Consider the following 26521-nt stretch of genomic DNA (forward strand, 5'->3'; position numbering starts at 1 on the left):
ACAGACCAATAACAAATAGGGAAATTAAATTAGTGATCAAATACTTCTCAAAAGAGAAAAGCCCAGGACCGGATGGCTTCACAGGAGAATTCTATCAAATATTCAAAGAAGAATTAATACCAAACCTTCTTAAATTTCCAAAAAATAGAAGAAGAGGGAATACTTCCCAACTCATCATATGAGGCCAGCATCACTCTAATACCAAAGTCAGGCAAAGACACCACAATAAAAGAAAATTTAGGAGCAATATCCCTGATGATCACAGATGCAAAAATCCTCCATAAAATACTGGCAAACAGAATTCAACAGCACATTACAAGAATCACATACCGTGATCAAGTAGGATTTATCCCTGGGATGCAAGGATAGTTCAATGTATGCAAATCAATCAAGGTGATACATCACATTAACAGAACAAAAGAAAAAAAATCATCACAAAGTTCATTATATATATGTTTTATGTATGTATAAAATTCAGCCTTTAAAAAGAAGGAAATTGTGCTGTTTGCAACAACATAGATGAACCTGAAGGACACTATGCTAAGTGAAATAAGCCAGAACATTGCATCTCACTTATATATGGACTCTAAAATAGTCAAACTCATAGAAGTAGAGAGTAGAATGGTGGTTTCCAGGAGCTGGGGAGAGGCAGAAATGGGGATATGTTGATTACAGGATACAGAGCTTCAGTCATGCAAAACAGTGAGTTCTGAAAACCTAATGTACAGCATTGTGACTCTAGTTAACAATATTGTACTATATATTCGAAATTTGTTAAGAAGTTAGAACTTAAGTGGTCTCATCAGAAAATAAAAGATAACTATGTGAATTACCTTGATTGTGGTGATTATTTCACAATGTATATGTACATCAAAACATCAAGTTGTGCATCTTAAATATATACAATTTTACCCTAATACAGATGAAAAGATTTTAAATTAAAATATTTTTAAATGATGTAATTTTAAAATGTTTTGTATCATAGAGCCTATCTGAAAAAAAAAAAAAAGAGTACAATTTCTAAGTCAATCTAAGATCCCACTAAAGGAACTAGAATAAAAGAGAAAAATAACCCAAAGCAAGCAGAAGGAAGGAAACAATAAAGGTAAGAGCAGAAATCAATGCAATTAAAAACAGAAAAACATGGAGAAAATCATTGAAACAAAACTGGTTCTTTGAAAAGATCGATAAAACTTACAAACCTGTAGAAATACTGACAAAGATAAAAAGAAGACACATATTGCCAATATAAAGAATGAAAGAGAGGCTATCCCTACAGACCCTGCAGACATCAAAAAGATAGCAAGGGAATATTACAAATAACTACATACACATAAATGTGACAACTCAGATTAAATGGACAAATCCTTTGCAAAAACATAAATTACTGTATGTCAACCAATATAAAATATATCATTGGAACAGACTATAACAGTTAAGGAAATTGAATTCATAATTTAAATACTCCCCCCAAATAAATTTCCAGGTCCATATGATTTTGCTTGAGGATTTTACAAAATATTTAAGCAAGAATTAATGTAAATTTTACAAAATATCTTCCAGAAAATAGAAAAAATTGGTACACTTCCCAATTTGTTTTATGAAGCTAGCAATACGCTTATACTTTTACACCACAACCAGACAAACAGAGTACAGGAAAATAAACCTATCTTTCATGAATAGAGATGCAAAAATTCTTTTTTTTTCTTTTTTTTTTTTAACATCTTTATTGGAGTATAATTGCTTTACAATGTTGTGTTAGTTTCTGCTGTATAACAAAGTGAATCAGCTATACATATACACATATCCCGATATCCCCTCCCTCTTGCGTCTCCCTCCCACCCTCACTATCCCACCCCTCTAGGTGGTCACAAAGCACCGAGCTGATCTCCCTATGCTATGCGGCTGCTTCCCACTAGCTATCTATTTTACATTTGGTAGTGTATATATGTCCATGCCACTCTCTCACTTCATCCCAGCTTACCCTTCTCTCTCCCCGTGTCCTCAAGTCCATTCTCTACGTCTGCGTCTTTACTCCTGTGTTGCCCCTAGGTTCTTCAGAATGAGTATGTGTTTTGCTTTTTTTTTTTAAGATTCTATAAATATGTATTAGCATACGGTATTTGTTTTTCTCTTTCTGACTTACTTCACTCTGTATGACACTCTCTAGGTCCATCCACCTCACTACAAATAACTCAATTTCATTTTTTTTATGGCTGAGTAATATTCCATTGTATATATGTGCCACATCTTCTTTATCCATTCATCTGTCAATGGACACTTAGGTTGCTTCCATGTCCTGGCTGTTGTAATAGAGATACAAAAATTCTTAACAAAATATTAGCAAATAGAACCTAGCAATGCATAAAAAGAATGACATACAATGACCAAGTGGGTTTATTCCAGGAACACAAAGCTTGTAAATACCCAAAAAGCAATCGAGATAATCTACCATGTTAGTAGGTTAAAGAAGAAAATGACATGATTGTATCAATTGATGCAGAATAGCATCTGACAAAATTCCACACTCATTCATAATAAAACTCTCAGAAAACCAGGAATAGAGGGGAACTACCTTAACATAATAAAGATCATCTACAAAACCCCACAGCTAACATTATATTTAATGTGAAACAATAAATGCTTTCTAAGACTGTAAACAAAGCAAAGATGTCTGCTTTTACTGCTCTCATTCAACAAATCGCTGAAGTTCTTAGATTTTACACCAAAAGCATAAAAGAAAACAAATGAATTGGATCTCATCAGCATTAAAAACTTTTGTTCCACAAAAACCCACATAAAAATGATGTAATAGGGCTTCCCTGGTGGCGCAGTGGTTGGGAGTCCGCCTGCCGATGCAGGGGACGCAGGTTCGTGCCCCGGTCCGGGAGGATCCCACATGCTGTGGAGCGGCTGGGCCCGTGAGCCATGGCCGCTGAGCCTGTGCGTCCAGAGCCTGCGCTCCACAACGGGAGAGGCCACAACAGTGAGAGGCCCGCATACCGCAAAAAAAAAAAAAATTTAAAAATGATGTAATAATAAGCTACAATCTAGGAGAAAGTATTTGCAAGTCACATCAATCAAAGGACTAGTATGAAGAACTCTTAAAACTCAAGAGCAAAAAAAAAAAATCCCATTAGAATATGCACAAAAGACATGAATAGACATAAAGAGGACATGCAGATCACATGAAGCACATGAGCACGATGTTCTACACCATTAACCATTAATAAAATGAAAATAAAAACCACAATGAGAAATCACTACACGCCTATCTGAATGGGTAAAATTAAGAGGTGACAACACCAAATGCTGGTGATGATACAGAGCAACTTGACCACTTACACACTGCTGGTGGAATGTATGGTACAGCGACTCCAGAAAACAGGTCAGTAGATTTTTTTTTTATATCTAGGCAACTACCATAGTATCCAGCAGTTGCAACCTCTGGGATTTATCACAGTGAAATGAAAACTTATACTCACACAACCACCTGCATGTGAATGTTTATAGAAGCTTTATTCATAATAGACAAGAACAACCCAGATGACCTTCAATAGGTGAATGATTAAAGAAACTATGAAACATCCATACCATGGAGTACCGCTCAGCAATAAAAAAGAATGAACTGGGCTTCCCTGGTGGTGCAGAGGTTGGGAGTCTGCCTGCTGATGCAGGGGACGTGGGTTCGTGCCCCGGTCCGGGAAGACCCCACGTGCCGCAGAGCGGCTGGGCCCGTGAGCCTGTGCGTCTGGAGCCTGTGCTCCGCAACGGGAGAGGCCACAGTGGTGAGAGGCCCGCGTACCGCACAAAAAAAAAAAAAGAATGAACTGTTGATACATGCAACAACCTGGATGAATCTGAACAGAATTATGCTGAGTAAGAAAAGACAATCCCAAAAGGGCAATATGAGAACTTCTTGTAGTGATGGAAATGTTCCTTGTTGTGATACTGTATTACAGTTTTGCAGGATGATACCATTGTGGGAAACTGGATAAAGGGTACATGGGATCTCTCTGTATTATTTCTTGCCATTGCATGTGAATCTACAATTTCCAAAATAATCATTATATGTAGTCCTCACCACTAGGAACTCATAGGAGAAAAAAAATCTTCACTTAAGAATGTCAATGATGGGGCTCCCCTGGTGGTGCAGTGGTTGAGAATCCACCTGCCAATGCAAGCAACATGGGTTCGATCCCTGGTCTGGGAAGCTCCCACATGCCGTGGAGCAAGTAAGCCCATGTGCCACAACTGGTGAGCCTGTGCGCTAGAGCCCGCGAGTAACAGCTACTGAACCCGCGTGCTGCAACTACTGAAGCCTGTGCACCTACAGCCCGGGCTCCACAACAGGAGAGGCCACTGCAATGAGAAGCCCGTACACCACAATGAAGAGTAGCTCCTGTGGTCACTGCAACTAGAGAGAGTACGCGTGCAGCAATGAAGGTGCAACGCAGCCAAAAATAAATAAATAAAATAAATAAATTTATTTTAAAAATAAATAAAATGGAAAAGTAAAAGGGTCCTGCTACATAGAAGTAAAACTTTGAAAAAAAAAAGAATGTCATTGATGAAACAGTACAAATGATTAATTTTATGAAATCTCAATCTTTGAATACAGTCGTTTTTAATAGTCTGTGTGATAAATGGGAAATCTGCGTAAAGCACTTCTGAACACCAAAAACCATGATGGTCATTTCAAGGAAAAGCACTCATATAATTGTTAGAGTTGTGAGCTGAACTAGTTGCTTTTGATCACTTTAATTTGAAAGAATGACTGACAGACAAAACTAGTTATGAAGACTTGGATATGTGGCAGATCTTTTCTTGAAAATGAACAAAGTGAACCTGTCATATCAAATAAAACCACTAACAGTATTTTCTGCCTATGATGAAATTTGGGCTTTCAAATTTCGAATATCAGAATGTTGAAAAGCTTGTACCTGCCTCTGTGAGCCTGACAGTTTCTCAGTAGATAAATATTTTTCTGATAAAATTGGTGGTACATGAATATGATTTTTCCATATTGCATAATGAAACATGTCAACATTTGGGAGATCTCGTAACTCAGGGAACCAATATTCTCATTGTATGTTACTTTCATGCTCCAATGCATGTTACAAATCATGTATGGGTTACAATATCCATTCAAAGTACAAGATAATCAATACATTTTACTGTAACAGACTACAAAAATTTCACTGATAAAAGTTTCAAGTAACCTTTCAGGAACTACTACTTGTTGAATTTTGGTGTAGTATCAAAGAAGAATATCTATAATTTTCTGAAACTTCTATTAAAATACTCCTTTCTTTTCTAACTACATATCTGTGAAAGACCAGATTTTCTTCATGTATTTCAACCAAAAAATAAATAAAAAAGTATTACAACTGATTGAATAAAGAAGCAGATATGAGAATCCAGCTGTCTGCTAAGCCAGATAGATATTAAAGAATTTGCAAAAATATAAAACCGTACTACTCTTTTCAAAATTTTTTGTTTTGAAAAATCTAGTTATTTATTAAAAATGCTGTTTATGCTTATATATAATGGATTTATTACTGCTATCTTAAAATGAATTAATAAATGCCTTATTTTTAAAATTCTGTTTTAATTTCTAACATGATAAATATCAATAGATACAATCGATATAAACAACAGCTCTTTGAAGTCTCAATAATTTTTAAGAGGGTAAACAGGTCTTGAGACCAAAAAGTCTGAGAACTCTATGAAAATGTTGGTCAACTGCTATGAAAGTGAATGAACTCCTACTCCATGAAAAGACATGGATAAATTTCACACAGTTTGGAATGAAATAAGCCAGAAAGAAGAGCATATGATATGTTATTTCACACACATAAAAGTAAAAAGTGGAAAACTGATGTATGATATTAGCTGCCAGGAAACTGGCTACTTTGGGGGTGCTAGAGACTAGAATTGGGCATGGAGTGGGGGGTGCTTCTGGGGAGCCGTGAATGTTGTATTTTTTAATCTGGGTAGTGGTCACATGTTCACGCCATTAAAATTCTTAAATTTGTATATTTATGACTGGAACACTTTTATTCTATGTGTGCTAATACTTCAATAAAATAAAAGAGTATTTACCAGCAAAGACTCAAAACTATGGAAACAATATAATTTTTAAAACCCCAGTTACTGTTTTGGAGTAGTGGGAATAGGGTGATTTCTTTCTTTCTTCTTCTTTTTTTTGTTTACAAAATTTTCCTTAATATTGCTGTTACACGTTTATACAAGTAACATTCATTATGAGCAGTGCAAGTGACATAAAATGCTGACAAATTTGACTAATTTTACATCTAATTTTACATCTAAGGCCAAAGCCCAGTCTTTTTTCTGATATGATGCTTTGGAGATGTGCGGCAGGAGAAGAGAACTCGTGAGGGAACCTGGACACAAAGCAGCCCCTGTCAAACAACGAATGTGCTATCTCACTGAAGAACAGGCCTGGTGTGGATCATCCCAGGGGGTTAAGTGGGGGAGTTTCAGGCAGGGACACTCCGGCAAGATATATGAAAAGATATTCAAACTTTCATGCTGTTCTCAGCGCTGCTAAATCAGAGTGTTTCACGTAGAATCAAAGTCCAGACAGCTTGGTTCCTGGCCCTTACCAGCCACATTCCATGGGCAAATAACTTAATATTTCCAATTTGATTTATCATCTATAAAATGAAGGTAACAGTACCTCCTCGGTCTAGTCCAAAGAGATATTATAGAGATAAGATGAGACAGTAAAATGAAACTTCATAAAAGGGTCACCCAGAGACTATCTGGGTGTAAGTCATGGGTAAGATCAGTTGAAAAATTTGACCTAGATGGTCTCTTCTGAATTAACAGTTATAGAAAATGCTATATGATTTCAGTTATATATCATATTTACTCTTCAAATAAATACCCTAACGACAATAGCTGCAGCCCAGTGTTGTTTACACCCTTGCTCAGATATTCCATGTCTACCCTCAAATTTTCTCTCTGTTGTTAAGTTCAACCAATAGCCATTGTCCACCTACCATTTTCCAGGCCCTGCAGTACAAAGACGAGCCCCATATCTGCTTTTGTGGAGTGCAGTGGAAGAGCATATAATTATGTGTCGACATGGCCAATGTTGAGACAGAGCTATGTTTGGGACATGGTGACACAGGTCACAGTCAGCACAAAGAAGAGGACACCATGGTGTTCAGTGAAGGCTCCCTGGTTGAGATGCTGCTTTAGCTGAATCTCAAATGAGAGGTTTTAAATAGAAGCCTGATGTGGTCCCATTAGCATTTTTGCTAACTCGCTCTGGTAGCGATTTGAAGGATGGATTTAATGAAGACAAGACTAAAAGTAGGGAGTTCCCTTAGGACACTATCATGACAGTGCAAGTGAGGGCTCACAGGGTGGAATGGGTGAAGTAGAGGAGTCAAATTCAAGAACAACATGGAAAATAAAATTGGGATAAACTGGTGACTGTATGAGAGGGTAAGAATTACTCTAAAACTTCTAGTTTGCCTAATGGAACAAATTAAATTAGATAAACTAAGAAAAATTAATAGATATCACAAAAACAAGAGAAAGAGCAAGTTTAAGCGATATGAGGACATGTTGAATTTGAAGCGTCAGTGGTACAGCTGGACATCCCTAGAAGAAAGCTCAAGTGAGAGTTCCAAGTTCTATATAGATCTGTGAGCCACCAGCAATCAAATGATAAATAACCAGTGAGAGATGATAAGATGTCTCATGGAGAATACGTGCAGAGAGGAGCCTGATGAGCCAAGGTCAGAAACCGGAGAACACTAGCAAAGTTTAGGATAGGAGAAGAAAGGTTAGAAAAGTTTAAGGAAAATCAGAAAGAGAAATGTCATGGAGACCCAGAGCTGTTTAACCACAGTGATTGCATCAGAGAAGTCCTGTACGATGAAGCTTGAAAATGTCTTGGATTTGTCTACAGAAATTGGTCTTTGGTAATTTCTACAAGTTATTTCAGAGGAATGATTAGACGGCAGCGAGTCAACCAGAAATTTGGAGATAAGGAAATGGAGACGATGAATACTGCCAACTCATTCAAGAAACCTGAATCTGAAGAAGAGAAAAAAAGAGGTGGGAGTAGGGCCATGCAATATAAGAGGAAGGATACAATCCAAGTGTATTGCCAGGCTGTGGGGAGCTTGGCAGCAGATGGGAGAAGGTTGAAAAGCAAAGGGAAGAGGAAGGTGGCACAGGTTCCACGGGATGAGAGAAGAGAGGATGGAATCAGCAGCCCATGGAGAGGCTGACCTGAGCCATGAGGAAGGGCTCATGCTTGGAAGCTGGATGGAAGGACCTGAGGACGGGTGCAGATGTGGATGAGTGTGTGAGCAGAACACTACTGAGTGAGGTGCTTCACACTTGATGGCTTCCAGTTCCAGGGTAGAGTAAAGGGGAAGATGGCTCTGCTTCCCCTGAGCGCTGAGCAGGGGTGAAGGCTTGGAATAGTGGATTAGGAGGATGGGAGAGGGACCTGACCAGGGACCTAACCTGATGAGTTATATAAAAGTGCTGATAGTCCAAATATTTGTTATCCCTTAGTCCGTTCTCTCAACATTACATCCAGTTAACTAATTTGCACATAGCACTTTACAGCTGACAAAGGAGTTTCCATATGCATTATCACATTTAATATTTAGCCACCTGACAAACCTGTATTATTATCATCCTCATTTTACGGAAGAGGAAGCTGAGGACAAGTGAGATGAGTGACTCCAACAATACGGGAGTTGGCAGTGCTGGAAGATGACTTCTTGGATTCTGCCATCACGTGAGTGTCTCCCACGTGGTTTCCACCCTGTGTGTTGCCACAGTGCTAAGCAAACATTACTTTGCAATTGCTTTTGAGACCTTTCATGCCCTGAAAAGTTGTCACACTCTGGATGTGGAGACAAGAGGAGGGCGGTTCAAGGGCAGAGGCCCATCTGCCTGGGCAGCAGTGAATATGGCACATCGATGGGAGACAAATTCAGAGCAAAGCTCTGCATTGCTTATTGGAGCAAAATAGCCTTTGCTTAGCAACTGCCTGTGTGTTAAAGAGTTTGAGAACCTCTAAAGTAGGACCAAGGGCCTCAGAAGGCCGTTTGGAGATTTGAGAGGGAAAGCAGATCTGGTTTAAAGAGCCTCTGCCTTGCTGTCCCAGTGCCTCCTTAGGGAAGGGTTTGGCTACAGAACACAGATCAGATCTTGGAATGGGGAACAAGGCACAGCCTACCTGGAGGGTCACCTTTAAGTGAGCTGACCTCAGCTTGATGGTGCCCAGCTTTGCCAGGGGCACCCCTGGGGCCGGCCAGCTGCTGGTGACCCTCCCGCCCAAGCTCTCCCACAGGAAGCGCCTGCTGTCACTGATGACAGTCATTACATTGTTGGTTTAAAGCATCGTTAGTCCTGTAATTACAGCTGTATGGCCTAGCCAGAAAGGAGAAAGACCCATATCTAAACACAGCCTCTCAGATCCTGCTTGGAAACTTAGTACCAACGTTACAGTTGTAGGTCCTGGACTCTCCAGCCAAGCACGGCATGTGTCGGGTCTGGAACTAAACTCAGTAGTAAGAAATGCCACTGTATCTACCATGTGCTGACACATGCATGGCATTTTAATCTTTCTTCTCACAATTTTCACTGCTAGTCACTTACACTAAGGAAATCATAAGATATATGCACGAATATTCACTGGACAGTATTTTCCACCATCTTATTTATAGCAGCATAAAATGAAACAATGTAAATATCAACACGTGGAGGGATGGTTCATCCTTACTGTAGAGCATTATGCAGTCACCACAAGTTATGCTCACAAAGGGCCACCACTAGCCCATACAGCACCTTTGTGCCCCCTTTGGGCAGATGCCATCCTGGACCTGCTTGGATAACTTGAATAGTGGGACAAAGGCTGGATTTCGGCTTCTTTTTGCCATGCTGGCCAGATGCCCTCGTGCGTAACCTGCACAACTGTTCACGGCAGTCCTGGTGTCAAAGAAGTTTTGATGATATGGAACCAGGTTTTTGATGTACTGAGATTTTTTTTAAAGGAGGTTAGAAAAAAATATGCTAACAATAACAACAATTAAATGTGTATCGATTTTGCATGGAAAAGAAAAACTGAAAAAAAATATAGGGCTTTGGTCGTTAGTGCTGTTTGCCAAATATTTCCAGTTCTCTCCTCCTGTAGCTACATGGCATGATTCACCCTTCCTGCCACCTTTGAGCCATAGGTGAGGCCAGGGAGAGGTGCGCCGAAACTTTAAGGGCTCATGCTCTGTTTGCTAAGCTCTTTTTTAATTGCCATGGCAGTGCTCAAAGTTCTAGACAACGGCAACTCCATGAGCTGGTATCACTGGGCGAGGTTAAGGCACAGAAGACTCCCAACCAACTCACAATGCACGTGTAGCACAGGTGAGAAAGAAACCTTTGCTATTTTAGGGCAATTCGCTTTGGGGGTGTTTGTTACTGTAACATAACTTTTCCTGAATAATACACACACCAAAAATGTCAGGAAGGGTTATAGTGAAACTGCATTAAAATACATAAAATTCATTTGGATTCGTATTTGTAATCTGTGAGAAAAGATCAACAGAGCTAAGTGAAAGCAAGTGTGAGATCAATGAAATATTATGAGCAAAAAGCTCAAACGATTTGAGCAACAAGATAAATAACAGGCTTAATGGATTATAGCCCAAATTATAAAATAAATACACTGCTCACCTCTCCTCCACCAGTGCAGGCTGAGAGGATGAGGGATCGGATTAACAGTGTCGTGTAGTTGGCTGGCAGTGAGCAACCGAGGAAACCATGTCTGTGTGAGCCCTTTGTCATGATCATGTAACTGGTAATTATCAAGAATTCTCTTTCCCAGCACGCCTCCTCAGGGCCCCAGGGCAGAGTGCAAAGCCTGCAGAGGCAGTGCTCCACATTACAGCGGCTGGGTTCCCCGCCTGAAGCCCCCCTAGAATAAGCTCCTCAAGGACAACGTCCATCCCTGTTCCCAAGTGTCTGGCAAATGGAGACAACAATAGACGAAAGTTTGAGAGACTGAAATGAAGCTCATAGATTTGGGCACTCCTCTGAGCTAAATTCTCTGCAGCTGGTCACTTCCTGCCCAGAGTAAAACACTGCTGATGGTCAGATATAGGGCCAGGTGATAAGATTTCTGGGTCTGCAAAGAACAAAGGTCAGGAGCTGGGCAGTTCTGGCCTTCACTTCCACTGCCATGTTTAAACCCGTCTGAAATTCAATGTTTTCCTGGTTGTGAAACATTCAATAAACAGATCACATATGCAATTTTTCTATTATGCCTTCTCTACATAAGGTTGATATATCTGCCTTCAAATATAAGTTCTTACTGGAGACCTGGCTTTAGTTAAAGGGTAGAAGCAGTTAATGAGAAAACAATGAAATGCTTTCCCTGTTTGTTGGTAAATCTTGTATAATACCTACACGTGCACCCGTAAAAGGTTAGCAGTTCCTTATGAAGGTAAACAGGAACTAAGGGACAGAACGGCCTGGGTCTGCATCAAGCCACAGTCAAGGTGTCTTTGGAAGATATCTATTTGGACGACTCAGGCCAGGAAATGCTCTTTTCTCCAAGTGCCCAGATAATTGCACTTTTCTCTACGGTGGAGACATAGCCCCTGGATTCTTAATAAATGTCAAGCAATACCAGAGTAATAATCATATTTCCAGCAATAATGACAAACAACTGGTGCTTGGAGTGGGTGAAGAGGGACCAGATCACCACAGTGCAATTCATCTCTTGTTAAATTCACTCACATATTAATTTCTAAGATGAACAGTGGTTTCTAATTTGTCTTTTTTGAACTGTGCTGTTTTTATTAAATTCAATTGTCATGGGACTGACTACTTTAAAAAAAAGACACTCCCGTGTAGCAAAGGACAAAAGCTTTGGAACTGCAGGTACCAGGCCTCCTCAAAGAAGCCAGCTTCCCTCCTCTTTTTCTCCTTCTTGGGCATCAGAGCCTCTGTGAGACTCAGACAGATGGGAAGCATCACCACACTGACCTTTCCTGAACTCAGCCACGTCTCCTCAAGTTTCCGTTATCATCTTCCTTAGAGGTGAGGCTCATGGAGACACAGACCTCCTTGGGCAGGAGCAGAAGGTTAGGAATTACCTACGAGAAGGGGTCTGGATGAGAGATGAATGTGAGGCTCTACCTTGGAGGACTGCAACGCATGGAAACATTTTCCCCTGAACACATTTTGAGACTTGAGGTTGCTGTTACTGACTGACTCGTGTTCCCCGCAAATTCACATGTTGAAGCCCCAGCTCCTAGTACCTCAGAGTATGACTGTATTTTAGAGATAGGGCCTTTAAAAAGGTAATTAAACAAGGCTGTTAGAGTGTGCACTAGTCGAATCTAGTCAGTGTTCTCCTGGGAAGAGGAAAAGATCCTAGGGATGCTCTCGTGGAGAAGACGGCCATTTACAAGCCACAGAGAAACCAGTCCTGCAGAAACCTTGATCTCAGATTTCCAGCCTCCAGAACTGTGAGAAAATAAATATCTGTTGGTGAAGCCCCTAGCCTGTGGTATTTTGCTAAGGCAACGCTGGCAAACTAATTCAGCCTCCTTGACTCCAAATGATGTCTAGCACTAAGAAAGCCTGGACACTGAAACTGGCATTTCAAGTAGAGATAACAAATGGGGACTGGAGCTTATGGGGAGGGTTCCTTCCTTAGGCTGTAAGGAGAGAGACTAGGCCACTTTGGCCAGGAGCAGCATGTCGCTGTCCACAACTAGAGCAGAACCCTTGGCTTGAGCTCTCAAGACATCACTGGGTGCTATCTGGGTCCACACTGGGATCTTCCGGAGGGCGACCGTGACCACATCCCTGTGCTCCGGGATGCTGCACACACCTGCTCACCTCGGCTCCCTTGGGAGTCACACTGGGACTTGTCAGTAGGTGCCCACTGTTGGGCTGAATGTGACTCACAGGTAACATAATCAACACCAGCCCTTCCCTCTCCCTTAGGCTTGTCCCGCATAGATATGGCCACTGTGAATTAAAAATAGGTAACTGTAGCCACAGGCGCCATGGCCAGGCAGGAAAGGGCTTTCAGAAGGGACAGTGTTTTTAAAGTACAGGAGAAGCAGTTGGTCTGATGGGAGGGGGAGGCTCTTCCAAGCAGATGGGACCACATTTGCCCAAGGGTAGAGATGGGAGAAGACAGGGTACATTACGATAAAATACGGAAGCGGGCCCATTTGGAGCAAACACTGTGCAAGATTGTCACAGGAGAGAAACTTAGAAAAACAGTGAGAGTCAGGCTCCCTGCACTGTGGTCGTGGGTCTGAGTCCTCTTCTGGACAGTGTAGGAACAAATAATGTTCTTTAATCAGGGACATGACATGATCAGATCTGATCTTTAAAAACTCACAATGGGGGTGGCTTGAAGGGGTGATGAGGCAGAGTAAGCTGCTGGGAGGGACCATCTGCTTTGTTCTCCCTATGTCCCTGCTCTCAAGCACTCCTACTCCCTGGCAGAAGCATAATTGATGGGTGAGGAATAAATATATGAACTATCTTACCTACCACTCCACAATGGCAGCCAGAAAGCTCACGCGTGGTGTAGATGTTTGGCTGTAAGCCTTTATGGACTGCATATTTATGATCTTAATTCCCCAGGAATTGACTTTCTTCTTTTAATTTTATTTTTCTTGATCTCATTTATCTTATTGCATGCATCTCATCTGGATATCATAAATCCTCTTGGGATTGAGTCAGACTATAAATAAATACATGGGATTAACATAAACTGGATATAATACTCCAGTAATACCAAGGCAGCAGCTGACCCACAAGGCTGTCCCTTTATACCTGGAGGGGCCCCTCCCTCACCACCAATCTTCCTTCACATCCTTCCTGCTCCTTCTCCTCCTCCTCCTCCTCCTCCTCCAAGTCTCAGCTCAAGCTCAGCTTGTTAACATTTTAATTATTTCACCTACCTAGAAGGTGGGGGTCGCAGGTCAGGGACTTGTGCCTTTTTCTGTCAGTATCCCCTGGCCTTAAGCCAAGGGCCTGGGATGTGGTAGGAAGTCAATGAGTGTGCACGGAATGTCCAGAGCAGGACTGGGTGTTTAGTAGATGAGAGGGGGGTGGGGGTCGAGATACGTATGCAGATGGAGTCACAGACATAGATGTATTTTCTGATGCCCTAGGCAGTGGCCCCCAACCTTTTTGGCACCAGGGACCGGTTTTGTGGAAGACAGTTTTTCCATGGACCGGGTGGTGGGGGATGGTTCAGGCCCTAACGCGAACGATGGCAGCCGCCCACCACTCACCTACTGCCGTGCAGCCCGCAGGCCTGGGGGTTGGGGACCCCTGCCCTAGAGAACTGGAATGGCTCTTGACAACTGGCCCCTGCTGCTCTCCTCCTGGACCACTCCGTGTTTGATCTCTGTGCTCCAATTATAAGGATATCCCTCTGTTCTCAAATATACGAACTCCCTCCCACCGTTGATCCCTGGCCCTAGCCGAGTCCTTTTCGGGAGTTTTCATTCCCCAGGTGCCCAATGGCTACTCTTCCCTCTCAGCTTTATTATCACTTCCAACCTATGGCAATCACAAGTCAGTCTCCAGCGTATCATGTATTGCCTTCAGATTACGTCACAGTAGCTAATATTTTCTCATCTATTCCCTTTTGCTTACAGTCTATTTCCCTAAACTGAGAGCAGATGCCTCATCTGTCCCCCAACCCATACAGCAGATCCCAGACATAGAAGTCCATGAGTCAGGAACCATTTACAAGAAACTGAGTTATTTGTAGTGAAGTGGATGGACCTAGAGACTTTCACACAGAGTGAAGTAAGTCAGAAAGAGAAAAACAAATACCGTATGCTAACACATACATATGGAATCTAAAAAAAAAAAAAAAAGGTCAGAAGAACCTAGGGGCAAGATGGGAATAAAGATGCAGGCCTACTAGAGAATGGACTTGAGGATACGGGGAGGAGGAAGGGTAAGCTGGGACAAAGTGAGAGAGTGGCATGGACATATACACATTACCAAACGTAAAATAGATAGCTAGTGGGAAGCGGCCGCATAGCACAGGGAGATCAGCTCGGTGCTTTGTGACCACCTAGAGGGGTGGGATAGGGAGTGTGGGAGGGAGTGAGATGCAAGAGGGAAGAGATATGAGGACATATGTATATGTATAACTGATTCACTTTGTTATAAAGCAGAAACTAACACACCATTGTAAAGCAATTATACTCCAATAAAGATGTTTAAAAAAAAAAAAATTGATCGGACACTCAAGGCTCAGCTACTCCTTCTATCACTCCTAATTGTACTAGTAGATACACTAGCACCCAAGGACCCATGAGCGGCCTCCCAGGCCCCGAGGCCTGGACTGCCACACTCTCTTTGGCTGTCTTCACTCTTTCCTCCAGGTTCAGGCCCTCTTCCCTTCTGTGCCAGGCGTAGAGCCAAGTTTGCACCAACCCCCATTGACAACAGTGGAGAGAAGAAAATTTCAGAACTTCCTGTTCTGAGATTTTGAAAGACTTTGTTTTTGTTTTGTTTGCTGTACACAGGCCTCTCACTGTTGTGGCCTCTCCCGTTGTGGAGCACAGGCTCCGGACGCGCAGGCTCAGCAGCCATGGCTCACGGGCCCAGCCGCTCCGCGGCACGTGGGATCTTCCCGGACTAGGGCACGAACCCACGTCCCCTGCATCGGCAGGCGGACTCTCAACCACTGCACCACCAGGAAAGCCCTGAAAGACTTTTTAAATTAACCAAAATGGTTTCTCATAATAGATGGGTCCCAGGACGAGAACACGACTGTAACTTACACTGCAGGCGCCTCACGGCTGATCTGGGAGTGAGGAGCTAGTGGTTGTGAATGGCAGCAGTGCCTTGGGAGGGCCCCAGACTGATTCTCCACTCCAGGACCATGTGCCATTTTATCATTTATATAGTTTGGGACATTTCTGTCTTGTGAACTCTAAAGCGTTTTTGCATCGATGGATACGTTTAAGTTTTAAATATTCAAATTTAGAGAAATAAACAATCAAAAAATGTGTTTTCCCTAGCCATAAGTCACAATTTTTAAAAACTGAAAGCCTTTCCTGGAATGATGATACCGTACCCAACCACGACATTAGTTTTTGGAATGCGGGTATACCTCACATTAGGAAATCTAGTCTATAAAAACCTGAACCTCAAAATAGATACCTGGACATAATAGGCCTTCAAAGTAAAGGACTGTATTCAGTTTTCAAAAGGATTCAACCCAGGATTTCTTTAGGTTGCCAAGTTCCTAAATTAATTTCAAATTGGTTTTAATTTACAAAATATTGACCTATATACTTTTTTTTTTTCAGAAACCCAGCTACTGTAATTCTTCTTAGATACAGTATAATCTAGCCAGGGAGATAAATAACCAGACTACAAGGACTCTTTAAATAGAAGGTCATGTGCTACTCGTCTCTATATTCTTAGGACTGCTATATCTTCAATGAATTCATATGTTGTTGAATTGCACATGATGAAGTATTTATGTACCTTAAAACACTGTGGGTTGAGCTGAAGACTTGGACCTGGAGTTACTCTGAAATATTGCTCAGTGACAGCCATCATATATGGTATATAAACACAACCTGATTTTGTAATAAAATAAAATACTATAGAAGAGAAAGGAAAGAAAATCAGTAAATAACTAGCAGAAGGAGGTGAGAAGATCTAATTTAACTTTTCTAACCTTTTCAGACTGGATGTTTCTGTCTTTGGAGAAGAAACTGAACATTCAGCCCTAACAACTTTTCAAAAGATGATTTAGATTCGATGTGCCTTTCAATGGGCAGTAGTCGTGACCTTATGTTGAGAATATTCCACTGACTTGTGGAACTTCCACAACCCCAGTGCCTGCTCTCTTGGAGAGGTTTCAAGCTATCATCTTGCTTCCAAAAACAAAACAACTTTAACCCCACTTCTTGTGAGGCTGAATGATCAAAAGTGCACTCAGAGAGGTGGCTTTGGGCTGCTCCAAGGTGGCCGAGTGGCACCTGTGCTTTTGTGGAGCACTGTGATGGAGCCATCCCTTAGTGTCAGTTACGGTGACCAGCAGGAGGCAGGGCCATGAGCCAGCCATGGGATGAACTGAGTTACTGTCAGTATTAAACATACGTTTATTGTGTGGACTTTGCATCCTTAATAAGTCATGATAGTGTAGACCACGTTAAGTTTTAAGAGTAAACAGTTGACATATATAAAATGGAATATTACTTAGCCATAAAAAAGAATGAAGTAATGCCATTTGCAGCAACATATAGAGATTGTCATACTGAGTGAAGGAAGTCAGACAGAGAAAGACAAATATCATATGATATCGCTTATATGTGGAATCTAAGAAAAAATGGTACAAATTAACCTATTTACAAAACAGAACTAGAGTCACAGATATAGAAAACAAACTTATAGTTACCAAGGGGGAAAGCGGGGGAGGGATAAACTGTAAGATTGGGATTGACATATACACACTACTATACATAAAATAAATAATCAACAAGGACCTACTGTAGAGAACCGGGAACTCTACTCAATACTCTATAATGATCGATATGAGAATAGAATCTAAAAAAGAGTGGATATATGTATATGTATAACTGAATCACTTTGCTGTACACCTGAAACTAACACAACATTGTAAATCAACTATACTCCAATAAAAACTTTTTTAAAAAAGAGTAAACAGTTGAGACAAAAATTCTGGTAGAGAAATTCTATGTGCTAGTTGAGGTAGGTACTTGCTGCACATTACGGAGGGTCGCTGTTATGCAATTTTAGCAGAAGGATCCCCTGGTCAGGTCAGGGTCTCTGCTAGCCTAGCCACTGTCCTTTGCATGAACTGGAAAAAGGAGTCCCCTCTGGACAGATGGTGCCCTTCTCCCAGATCAATGCAGACCACACCAGAGCTCACAGCTTGCCAGCAGAGCTTGGACAAAAGTCAGGGTCCACCTTAAACTGCGCTTCTCTATGCAGAGCCCTGGTGCCGTGCAGGTGAGTTTTTCGGAGTGGTGCCACTGCTCACCACAGTCCAGCTGGCCTCAATCCACCACCAGTCGTTGTGCAATGATGTCTGCCCCCACCCACCCCAGGACACAAGCCTCTCCTCTGCTTGGACTACAGGGATGTCTGCACCCACAGTGATGAGGAGCTAGTGGTTCTGTAGACTCTACTCATGCCCAAGCCCTGACATTGATCCTCTCAAGAGGACAAGAGACAGTCTCTCTTAGGCCACGGTATCTCTCCGCATTTATCTGAAATCTTGTCCCCACATAACTTAGGTGCCTGGATCCTGCACCAGCTAAATCCATCCCTGAAAAATATCATCCAAGAAGTGACTGAAGAGGTTCAATATCACGAGCAGAACTTTTTCCTCCTCACTGAACAGGTGACATCAGCTAGATGCTCAAATGGCCCAGCGTCCTCAAGGGAGAAGATGGCAGAGGTGGCATCACAAGCATTGAGACCCTGCAGTAAACTGTAAGCTTTAGTAAAGGATGGGCATTCCAGGGTTCCATTAGGATTGTTTGAAGAAGGAAAGCTTTGGGGCTTTGGGCATGGTGGCTTCTGTCTTGGGAGCCTCTTTTCCAGAAAATGTCTAGAGACTGTGATGTTTCAGGAAGGGTTCTAATCCGATGAAGTTACCGTATCTAGAACTACAACACGCCCATTCCAGTTACAATCATTCATCAGAAACCAGGGGGTTGCCCTAAGACAGCAGAAACATGTGAACTTGCAACCAAGGACGGCTGGACCACAAGTCTGATCTGGGCAGCTTCCATCTTTCCTGTGTGTGTAGGGACACCTGCTCTGAGCGAGTCACTGATGATACTCCCTGAGCCTAACCTGATGGAAAGAATACACTGAAAGGTTTGACCTCAAATGCCTTTAAAGGGCAAGCTCAGCTAGAGAATTTAAGTTACAGAGTTTTCAGAAAAAAAAATTGGTTGTGATATTGTTAAACACAAAGGACACAAACACACATGCTAAATAAAATGATCAAATAAGCACAAAGCACAATGGCAAATGTATCAACTAAAAGCTCTGTCATACGGCACCATAACCTCGCAATGATTCAAACACTGAACAACAAATGACAACTTTAATATATACCATTAATAGCAAAATGTCTGCTTTACTGAAGACAAAAAAAAACTATCTTGCTCTAAGCAGTTCTGAAATGAATATTTGATTCAAAACTTCCCCTGTGCATATAATCGCATGCTAATTTACATTTTAATTACTTCCTAAGAAATCAAAAGCATTTGTTGACAGTAGAACATAATGTCAGCTTCACGGTGCGCTGTTGGTGGATGCTTAATGAACTTAATTAGACAATTAGTGATGTTAATTATCCTTCTATTATGAAGATAAAGCTGTCTCACTAATGATGCACTTGGTAAAGAAACATCATTAAAGGTATCAGTGTTTGCTTTGTTCATTTACTTCTATTTTTCAAACTCCTGTAACAAGGACTTGTGATAGCCTAGCAACGTTTAAGACTCTTAAAATGGAAAAAGAAAAGCCACTGTTTCCATCAGCCCGATACTGTCCTTCCCCCTCATTCTGGATACTAATATTGTGTTGGTGACGGGGTTGCTGTTTCAAATCCCCTGCTGTAGGGACCTCCAGTCCATAGTCAGTTGTGGTATGGAGTTTCTGGTTCAAACCATGTCCTTCCTTTGGGCTCTAATATAAATTGTTTTAAGAATGGGATGTGTGGGTGTGTGTGTAAAGAAGAGATATAATGAGAGGGAGTGTCCTGGTTGAGTGCCCAGAGCACTGGAAGAAAACCTAAGGGGCTAATCCACACACACACACACACACACACACACACACACACACACACACACACACACACACACACACACACACACACACACACACAACCGTCACCCTGGCCTCGGCTGCATTTCTACCCTACAGTGCTGTGTTCTCACCTCCACCACCAGGATGCTTTGCTGCCCTGGGAAGCTCCATGCTGCATATGGTGTTGGAACACAGCTGCCTGCATGACCAAGGGCTGTGACACATAATATACAGACTTTACTTTCAGCTGAAGTGAAGGAGGAAACTTCAGAGGTTTAAGAAATAAGATACTGGACTTCACCATTTTTCTCTTTCTTGCATTCGAATACTACCACAACCAGAGCGTAATGGAAGTCCCTTCTGGAAGTAATCCTAGTCCAGACACACCATGAAGAGCTCTAAGGCCAGGCTGGGGAGAGTGGCATTATTTTTAGGGTCAGTAATCTCGGGAAAAGCATGAAGAGAAAGTGTCATTGGCAGCCTCGCCCGCCACAATTAAGAAAACCAAGATTCCATTTAGTAGAAGATCTCAGTAACAATGCTCACGTCAGTAGTGGGATTTATACTTTACAAAGTCTTTTTTAAAAATTATACTCTCATTCGTTTCTGAATGGTTTTATTCCTCTAACAGAGAGTCCCATTTAATTACTGGCTCACAAGATGTTTACCCCCACAGAGCACTACTGGGTTTTCCAACAACTCAGCATTGCGATTTCTCATTAAGTCCGTGTTTGCAGGTTTTCTGAATCACTCCTCTCTTCTCCACGGTTTCCAATGGTTTGTCCCTCCAGCCCCACTCCTCCCTTGATTTGCTGACACAAGCCGTCTTTCTGCCTTCCTGCCCTACAGCGAGGACGTATTATCAAGACCTCACCAATCTCTGGGTCCTCTCACCCCTTCAATTTTATAAGTTCTCATGCATTTTCATTTTCCCCTGGCTACCTGCTTCCAAACATCTCTCTTAAAGGCACATTCATCTCCTGGGAAAGTCTTTTTTTTTTCCTTGCCCAACATCATGTTGCATTTACAACAAGTTTAAGTAAAAATAGTCCCTGTGATGACCTTCTAAATTTCAGATTTTTTAAATTTCCTACACCTTCTTAAAGATTTTTGATTATAACTCTTTCACAGTAGAACATCTCTGGGAATTCTAACTTCCCTTTTCATAGTTGCTTTTTGACTTCCTTGGCTGGTCCCCTCAACTCCACCACTACTTCCCCTTCATTTCAAAGCCCATTCTTTTCTATTTTCAAAAAACTCTTCTTAGCCCTGGGGTGCTCCTGACTCATGAGCCTTTTGCCCAGGTGAGTGAAAGCTGAGGCTTCCGCCTCAAGGGCTGTTCACCCCTGGACACAGAGGTGCCAAAACACTGCACTGGAAAGCATTGTGTCCCATCAGACCTCAACCTCCTTCCTGAAACAGGGGAGTGGGATTCTCGGGGACTCACCGCACCTTCAGCCTCAGCAAGACCGAAATCTCTCGGCAGCGGGAGACCAATGCAAACACGCCAGAAAGCAAGACCAAGAGCAGCTGGATCACTCCCACAGTGACTGCTCAAGCCTTCCAATGCTGCATGCTTGCTTCCCCTGCAATTTCTATCTGGGTTCCATGACTTCTTTAAAGAGAAAATAAGTATACAGGAACATTTACACATGAAATGATATGATGTCTGGGATGCTGCTTCATAATTATTCTGTGCAGAGGGAGAAAGCGGGTAGGGATAGAGAAGAGACAAGATTGGCCAAGAACTGAAATTTGTGGAAGTGATGGATAGATACATGGGGATTCATTTTTTATTTTCCCTATTTCTATATCTGTTTGAAAGTTTCCACAATGATTTTTCAAAGGGATAATGGGTGAAGTTCTCAGAGTAGATGGTCCAAAATGTCCTTTTCCTCGCCAGGGACCTGAGCCAAGGCTGCTTTTAGTATAGCTGTCACCCCATGGCTGGTCTCAGCCAGCATCACATCCTCCACCAGGGGCAGTGCTGCTCCGCGGCTGCGGGTGAGTGATAGTGGGCCTGGGCACTGCTGGTTTTGCAGGAGGCTCTTGTGCGTCTGGGTGGGTGGAGGCCTCGCCCACAGGGCAGCCCTTAGAGGACCTCATGGGGCCTTGGAGTAAATGTTTAGTGCTTTCGTATTCTTGCAGGGGCAGACATAAAATTCTTGCAGAAACCTGTCTTTGGTATTTTAGCAACTGCAGTGTGCGACCCTCTGGCTTTGGGTGCCTTCTCATCCCCTTCTGTTAATTCTCACCTGGCCCTGGCTTCCCTACGTGGGCCATGTCAACATTCTAATATATGGCTTCGAAGACAGCAACTGGAAGCCTGCTCAGTCACCTCCAAAGGCCATGGAAACGTGGCAGACACAGAACCCGGCCCTGCTCCACCGGCTCTTGCTCCTCTCTAAACCCTCTAAGTTTGCTCATGAGGCACACATGGCCCCTGCATGAACAGCTGTCCACACAGAAGGAAGGTGGGGTGAAACCTAGCTCATACTTTGCAGAACAAGACCTGGGTCAGGTGGCTGTGTGCCCCCCGTCCCAGAGGGGGTCCCACCTCCTTACAGGGTAGAGGTGGCCCTGTACTCTCAGCGTCCACCCTCTGGTCCCCATTCTCTGCAGAGCCCCACAGAACTATCTGAATCACACACCTCCCACACCTCCTAAACCTGGGCACACTCCCTTCTCGTGGCCTGATTTAAGAGCCCCGGAGCTAGGGCCTCTGTCTTTGGTGGCCCTCTTTTTTTTTTGTTCACACCAGCCTTGATTAAACAATTTCTCTTGTGTATTCTTTGGTTTCCACTGCTCCAACCACTGCCTTGCCTCCATCATCTCCCACCTGAATGATGCTACAGCCCCCAGCTTGTCCACTCCCTCAAGAGTCCTAAACTCCAATCTAACCTGTACAAACAGAAATGTGCCATTCCCCTGCTTAACCCCCAACCTATGGGCCCCAGTGCCGCCCTGACCTGCCTCCATGCCCATCCTGCCACCTGCAGCCGCTTTGCCCATCCCCCTGCCCACAGGCCTCACAACCCCTTCCCACCGGACCTCTAGCTCCTGTGTCCCATGTGCCCATTTTCTGTTTGCCGATGTTTAAAAAAAAACAGAGGATGACACACTTTATGTTCTGGAATAATTTTGGATCCACAGAAAAATAATAAAGATAGTACACAGAACTCCTGATCCTGTCAGCCCTCACCTGGTTTCCCATAACGTTAACATCACACATCGCCAAGGTGTGTCTGCTAAAACTAGGAAACAAACACTGGTTGCTGATGTTTTTGCAACTTGTTTTTAAACAAGAAAGTCTGAAGCTGAGCAGATGAGCAAAGCCGCTGCTACTGCTGTGGAGAGGGACGGCTGGCAAGAGTGTGTGCCCTGGATCCCTCCAAGCTGAAGGGGGCATGATGAAGTGGCTTCCTGGACACCCTGAGTTGTCCTTTGGTAACCTCAAGGGAGCCCAAGGTCCCAACCTCTGTCCCGCAGGCTGACAGCCACAGCCTTTACCCTGGTAGAGACGATGACTTCACGCTTTGATGCCAGAAGGGACTGTGATGGGAGTCAGGGGGAGAAAAGGAAGAAATAACATCTATATATCAGCCTTGCCTCAAAGTTCAGCTCACCTGCCAAGAAGAAAACATTTTCTACTGAAAATGAAGATAGGTAAAAGGCATGAGGAATCGTACATCGTGTGTCTCACTCCAAGGAACAATTTATCAGTGCTACAGAGCTGTCAGCCACTGACATGATAAGGAATAACACCAAATGAATAATGTTTCCTCTAAAACCAACTCCTTTAATTACAAGCCCCTTCCTTCCAGAAGAGAGACAGAAGATGCAGAAACACCAATTTCATGCACTTGTGCCTGAATAATGCCTCCATGCTGCTTTTTCCAGATGGCGACCTTCTCACTGGAGGGACTAATGATGTGGGCATATTTAGGGAAAAACCAATAACAGAGTCTTTAACCTTCAACAACAAAAAGCGTGTTATACAAAATGTTCCTTGGGATACATTAGAAAATATCAATTACATTGCTCACCGAGGTGTAATCAGCTGTAATAATCAAAATTAATTTTTAAAAATAATTAAACAGACCCCAGGGCAAATAGTTGATGCTCTTATCCTATGACATCACAGTATACATATGTACCTGAGAAGTTGTGCCTTCTGTTAGCAACAAAGGCATCTCGCGTGGATGAGTGATGGATGCGGGCTCTGAAGGCTAGTGAGTTTCATCCCACAGAAAGGGGGGGAGGGGGCTCCATGCAGCTCCCTACACATTCTTTAAGAACCTTCTATGTACCAGGCACTGTGCCCAGCCCAGACTGAGTTACTGGTAGGAGATGCTGCTCAGTAAAGACGCAGATAATTTTTTTTTAATTAAAGCATAGTCCACTTTGTTTCAAAAATAATTTGTCTTTTAAAATTCCACAAGACAGTATAAGCTGAAGAAAAGATACATAAACCAGGCTGGAGGTAAAATGGGGCTCAATGAGGAAGGAAGAGGCCAGGGAGAGATATGTGTGGGTGTGTACACGTGTTTTGCAGAAATTTATCCCACTGGGCATGTGCAGTTACACCACTTGGGCCACGCTTATCTCTCTGGCTTCCAAGTGCCCAAATGAAAGAGGAAAACATAATGGTGTCAGAAGTTCTGCTGTTTGAGTTGCTGTGGAAAAGCACAGTCCTTCCTGGTGTTAACAGCTGAGGGAGACATCCCCCAAGGCTGTCCTCTCCCCGCTGCAGTCCAACCACACTGGCCTTTGCTGCCCTATAGCCCCCAGCGCACTCCTGACTCTGTGCCTTTGCCCGGTGGTCCTCCCTGCCTGATCACTTTTTCCTGGAGAGTCACGAGGCTCCTGTCCTTCCTTCTCTGCTTTCACACGCCCCTGCCAGAGAGGGCTTCTGCCACCTCCATCTAAGTGGCCCAGAACCTCTCTCATCACCCTCTCCCACTTATCCTGCTCCACTTTTCCTTACTGCAATTAGCACCTCAACATTTACAAATGTATTTATCTTTTTATTGTCTATCTTCACCTCCTAGAATGCAGTCTCCATGAAAGCAGAAAATGTCAGTTTTTCTCTCTTCTGTAACCTCAGTACTCACAGCAGGGTACAGAATAAGCACTTTAAAATTTGCTGAATGAATGAATAAATGGGTGGATGGATGAGACCTCAACTGATGTAGAAGACAACATCCTCAGCAGCTCGCCTTCACCAAAGACAGACAACTTCAAGTATTCCTTCTTCCAGATCTCTCAACATGAGCCAAGAGCAAACTGTTATAAGCCATTTGTAAACCTACATGGCCCCAAACATTGCTGTTTACTCAAGCTTCTTTCAGATGGGCTGTTTCTCAACAAATCTCCCCAGGACTCGGAGGCACTGAACTGTGCCAGTGACAGTGACCTGGCGGGGGGTGGGGGGTGCCACTGGCAAGACACAGCATCAACAGCCACAGGGGTTCCCATAAAATGCATGGCCATGCCCAGCGTCTCAGCTGTCCCTTCCACAGCTGCCCAGCCAGACTGACCTGACCTCCTGGGGACAATGCTAACCTGGTCAAGGAGTAGATGCTCCAGGGAAGAGGCGCTGGACCCCTCCTGCCACAAATGGCGTTGGTCAGGAGCAAGTGCTTGGGCACAAGTGGGGATGCTCCTGCTTCCAGTGCTGGGTGCAACTGTACCAAGTGTGAGATGGTCTTGTCTTGCCCTTGGCAGAGAGAGCTATATTGGAATTTTGTAAAGCACTTGCACTTTCCAAGTGCTTCCACATAGTCTAGCGTAAACAGAGTACATTCCCAGCTGTAAACTCAGGAACTGAGGCTTCCAGAGGCTTTGGAGTTGCCTAAGGGTGTGCTCAGAAGTGCAGAGACTATGAATGAAGATCTTGTCTCCACTCTGCCACTTCCTGGCTTCAAAGACCTTGACTTTTTCTTTCAGATTCTATTTCACATCTATAAAATGGGACTAATAATAGCTGTGTGATGTCGCTGGCCCGAGATCTCAGTTATTCAGTCAGTCAGCCAGTAACTCTGTGGACAAATTCAATGAGTAGTGTCTTCCCCAAGCCGGTGCACTGAAGACACAGCCTGCTCTCAGCTCTGAACACCAGGGGGCCGGCCAGCCTAGTCAGCTTCATTTCCTGTCTTTCATTCTATCTTCAGGTTCTTTCTCCATTTGTCCTAAAGCCTGTTGCTCCTGAACCCTGGAAAGAAGAAAGCTCCCTTCTCCTGGCAGTCTGGGCACATACAGGCAGCCCTTCACTCCTCTCTTCTCCCAGTATCCTCCCTTCTCCCCATCAGACACTGACCACAGTGAACAACAGACCTATGGGGACAGCAGGGCCCAGATTCTGAGCACATGGGATTTGGAGTTAACCTCAATCTCCGAAGTTACATGGGCAGAGTTCGAATTGTGTAATGTGTCTGTCAACCAGCTACCCCGCTCCCTGGGGAATCCCTTCCCACAGTTTCCCACAGTTATTTGTCCCATTGTGCAAGTCAGGAAATAAAGACTCAGGGGTGTTAAGTGAATCACAAACCAAGGTCTCTTGGGCCTAAGGCCATGCCTATTGAATGACCACCTTCTGCCTCTGAAGGTAAGTCGGTGACCCTATCATTAGAATATATGAAAGACTGTATTTTCCAAGGAGAGCCTC

The 26521-nt window shown here is 43.2% G+C and overlaps 1 protein-coding gene across 1 annotated transcript in view; it reads right to left on the minus strand.

Annotated features, from left to right (window-relative positions):
• LOC307175471 (WD repeat- and FYVE domain-containing protein 4-like) overlaps positions 1-26521 on the minus strand; it is a gene marked incomplete at its 5' end in the record, with an annotated part of 227684 nt that overhangs the window by 103906 nt on the left and 97257 nt on the right. The window lies entirely within an intron of this gene.

This window comes from Stenella coeruleoalba (genome assembly GCF_951394435.1).
Source record: "Stenella coeruleoalba genome assembly, chromosome: 16".
Lineage (NCBI taxonomy): Eukaryota > Metazoa > Chordata > Mammalia > Artiodactyla > Delphinidae > Stenella > Stenella coeruleoalba.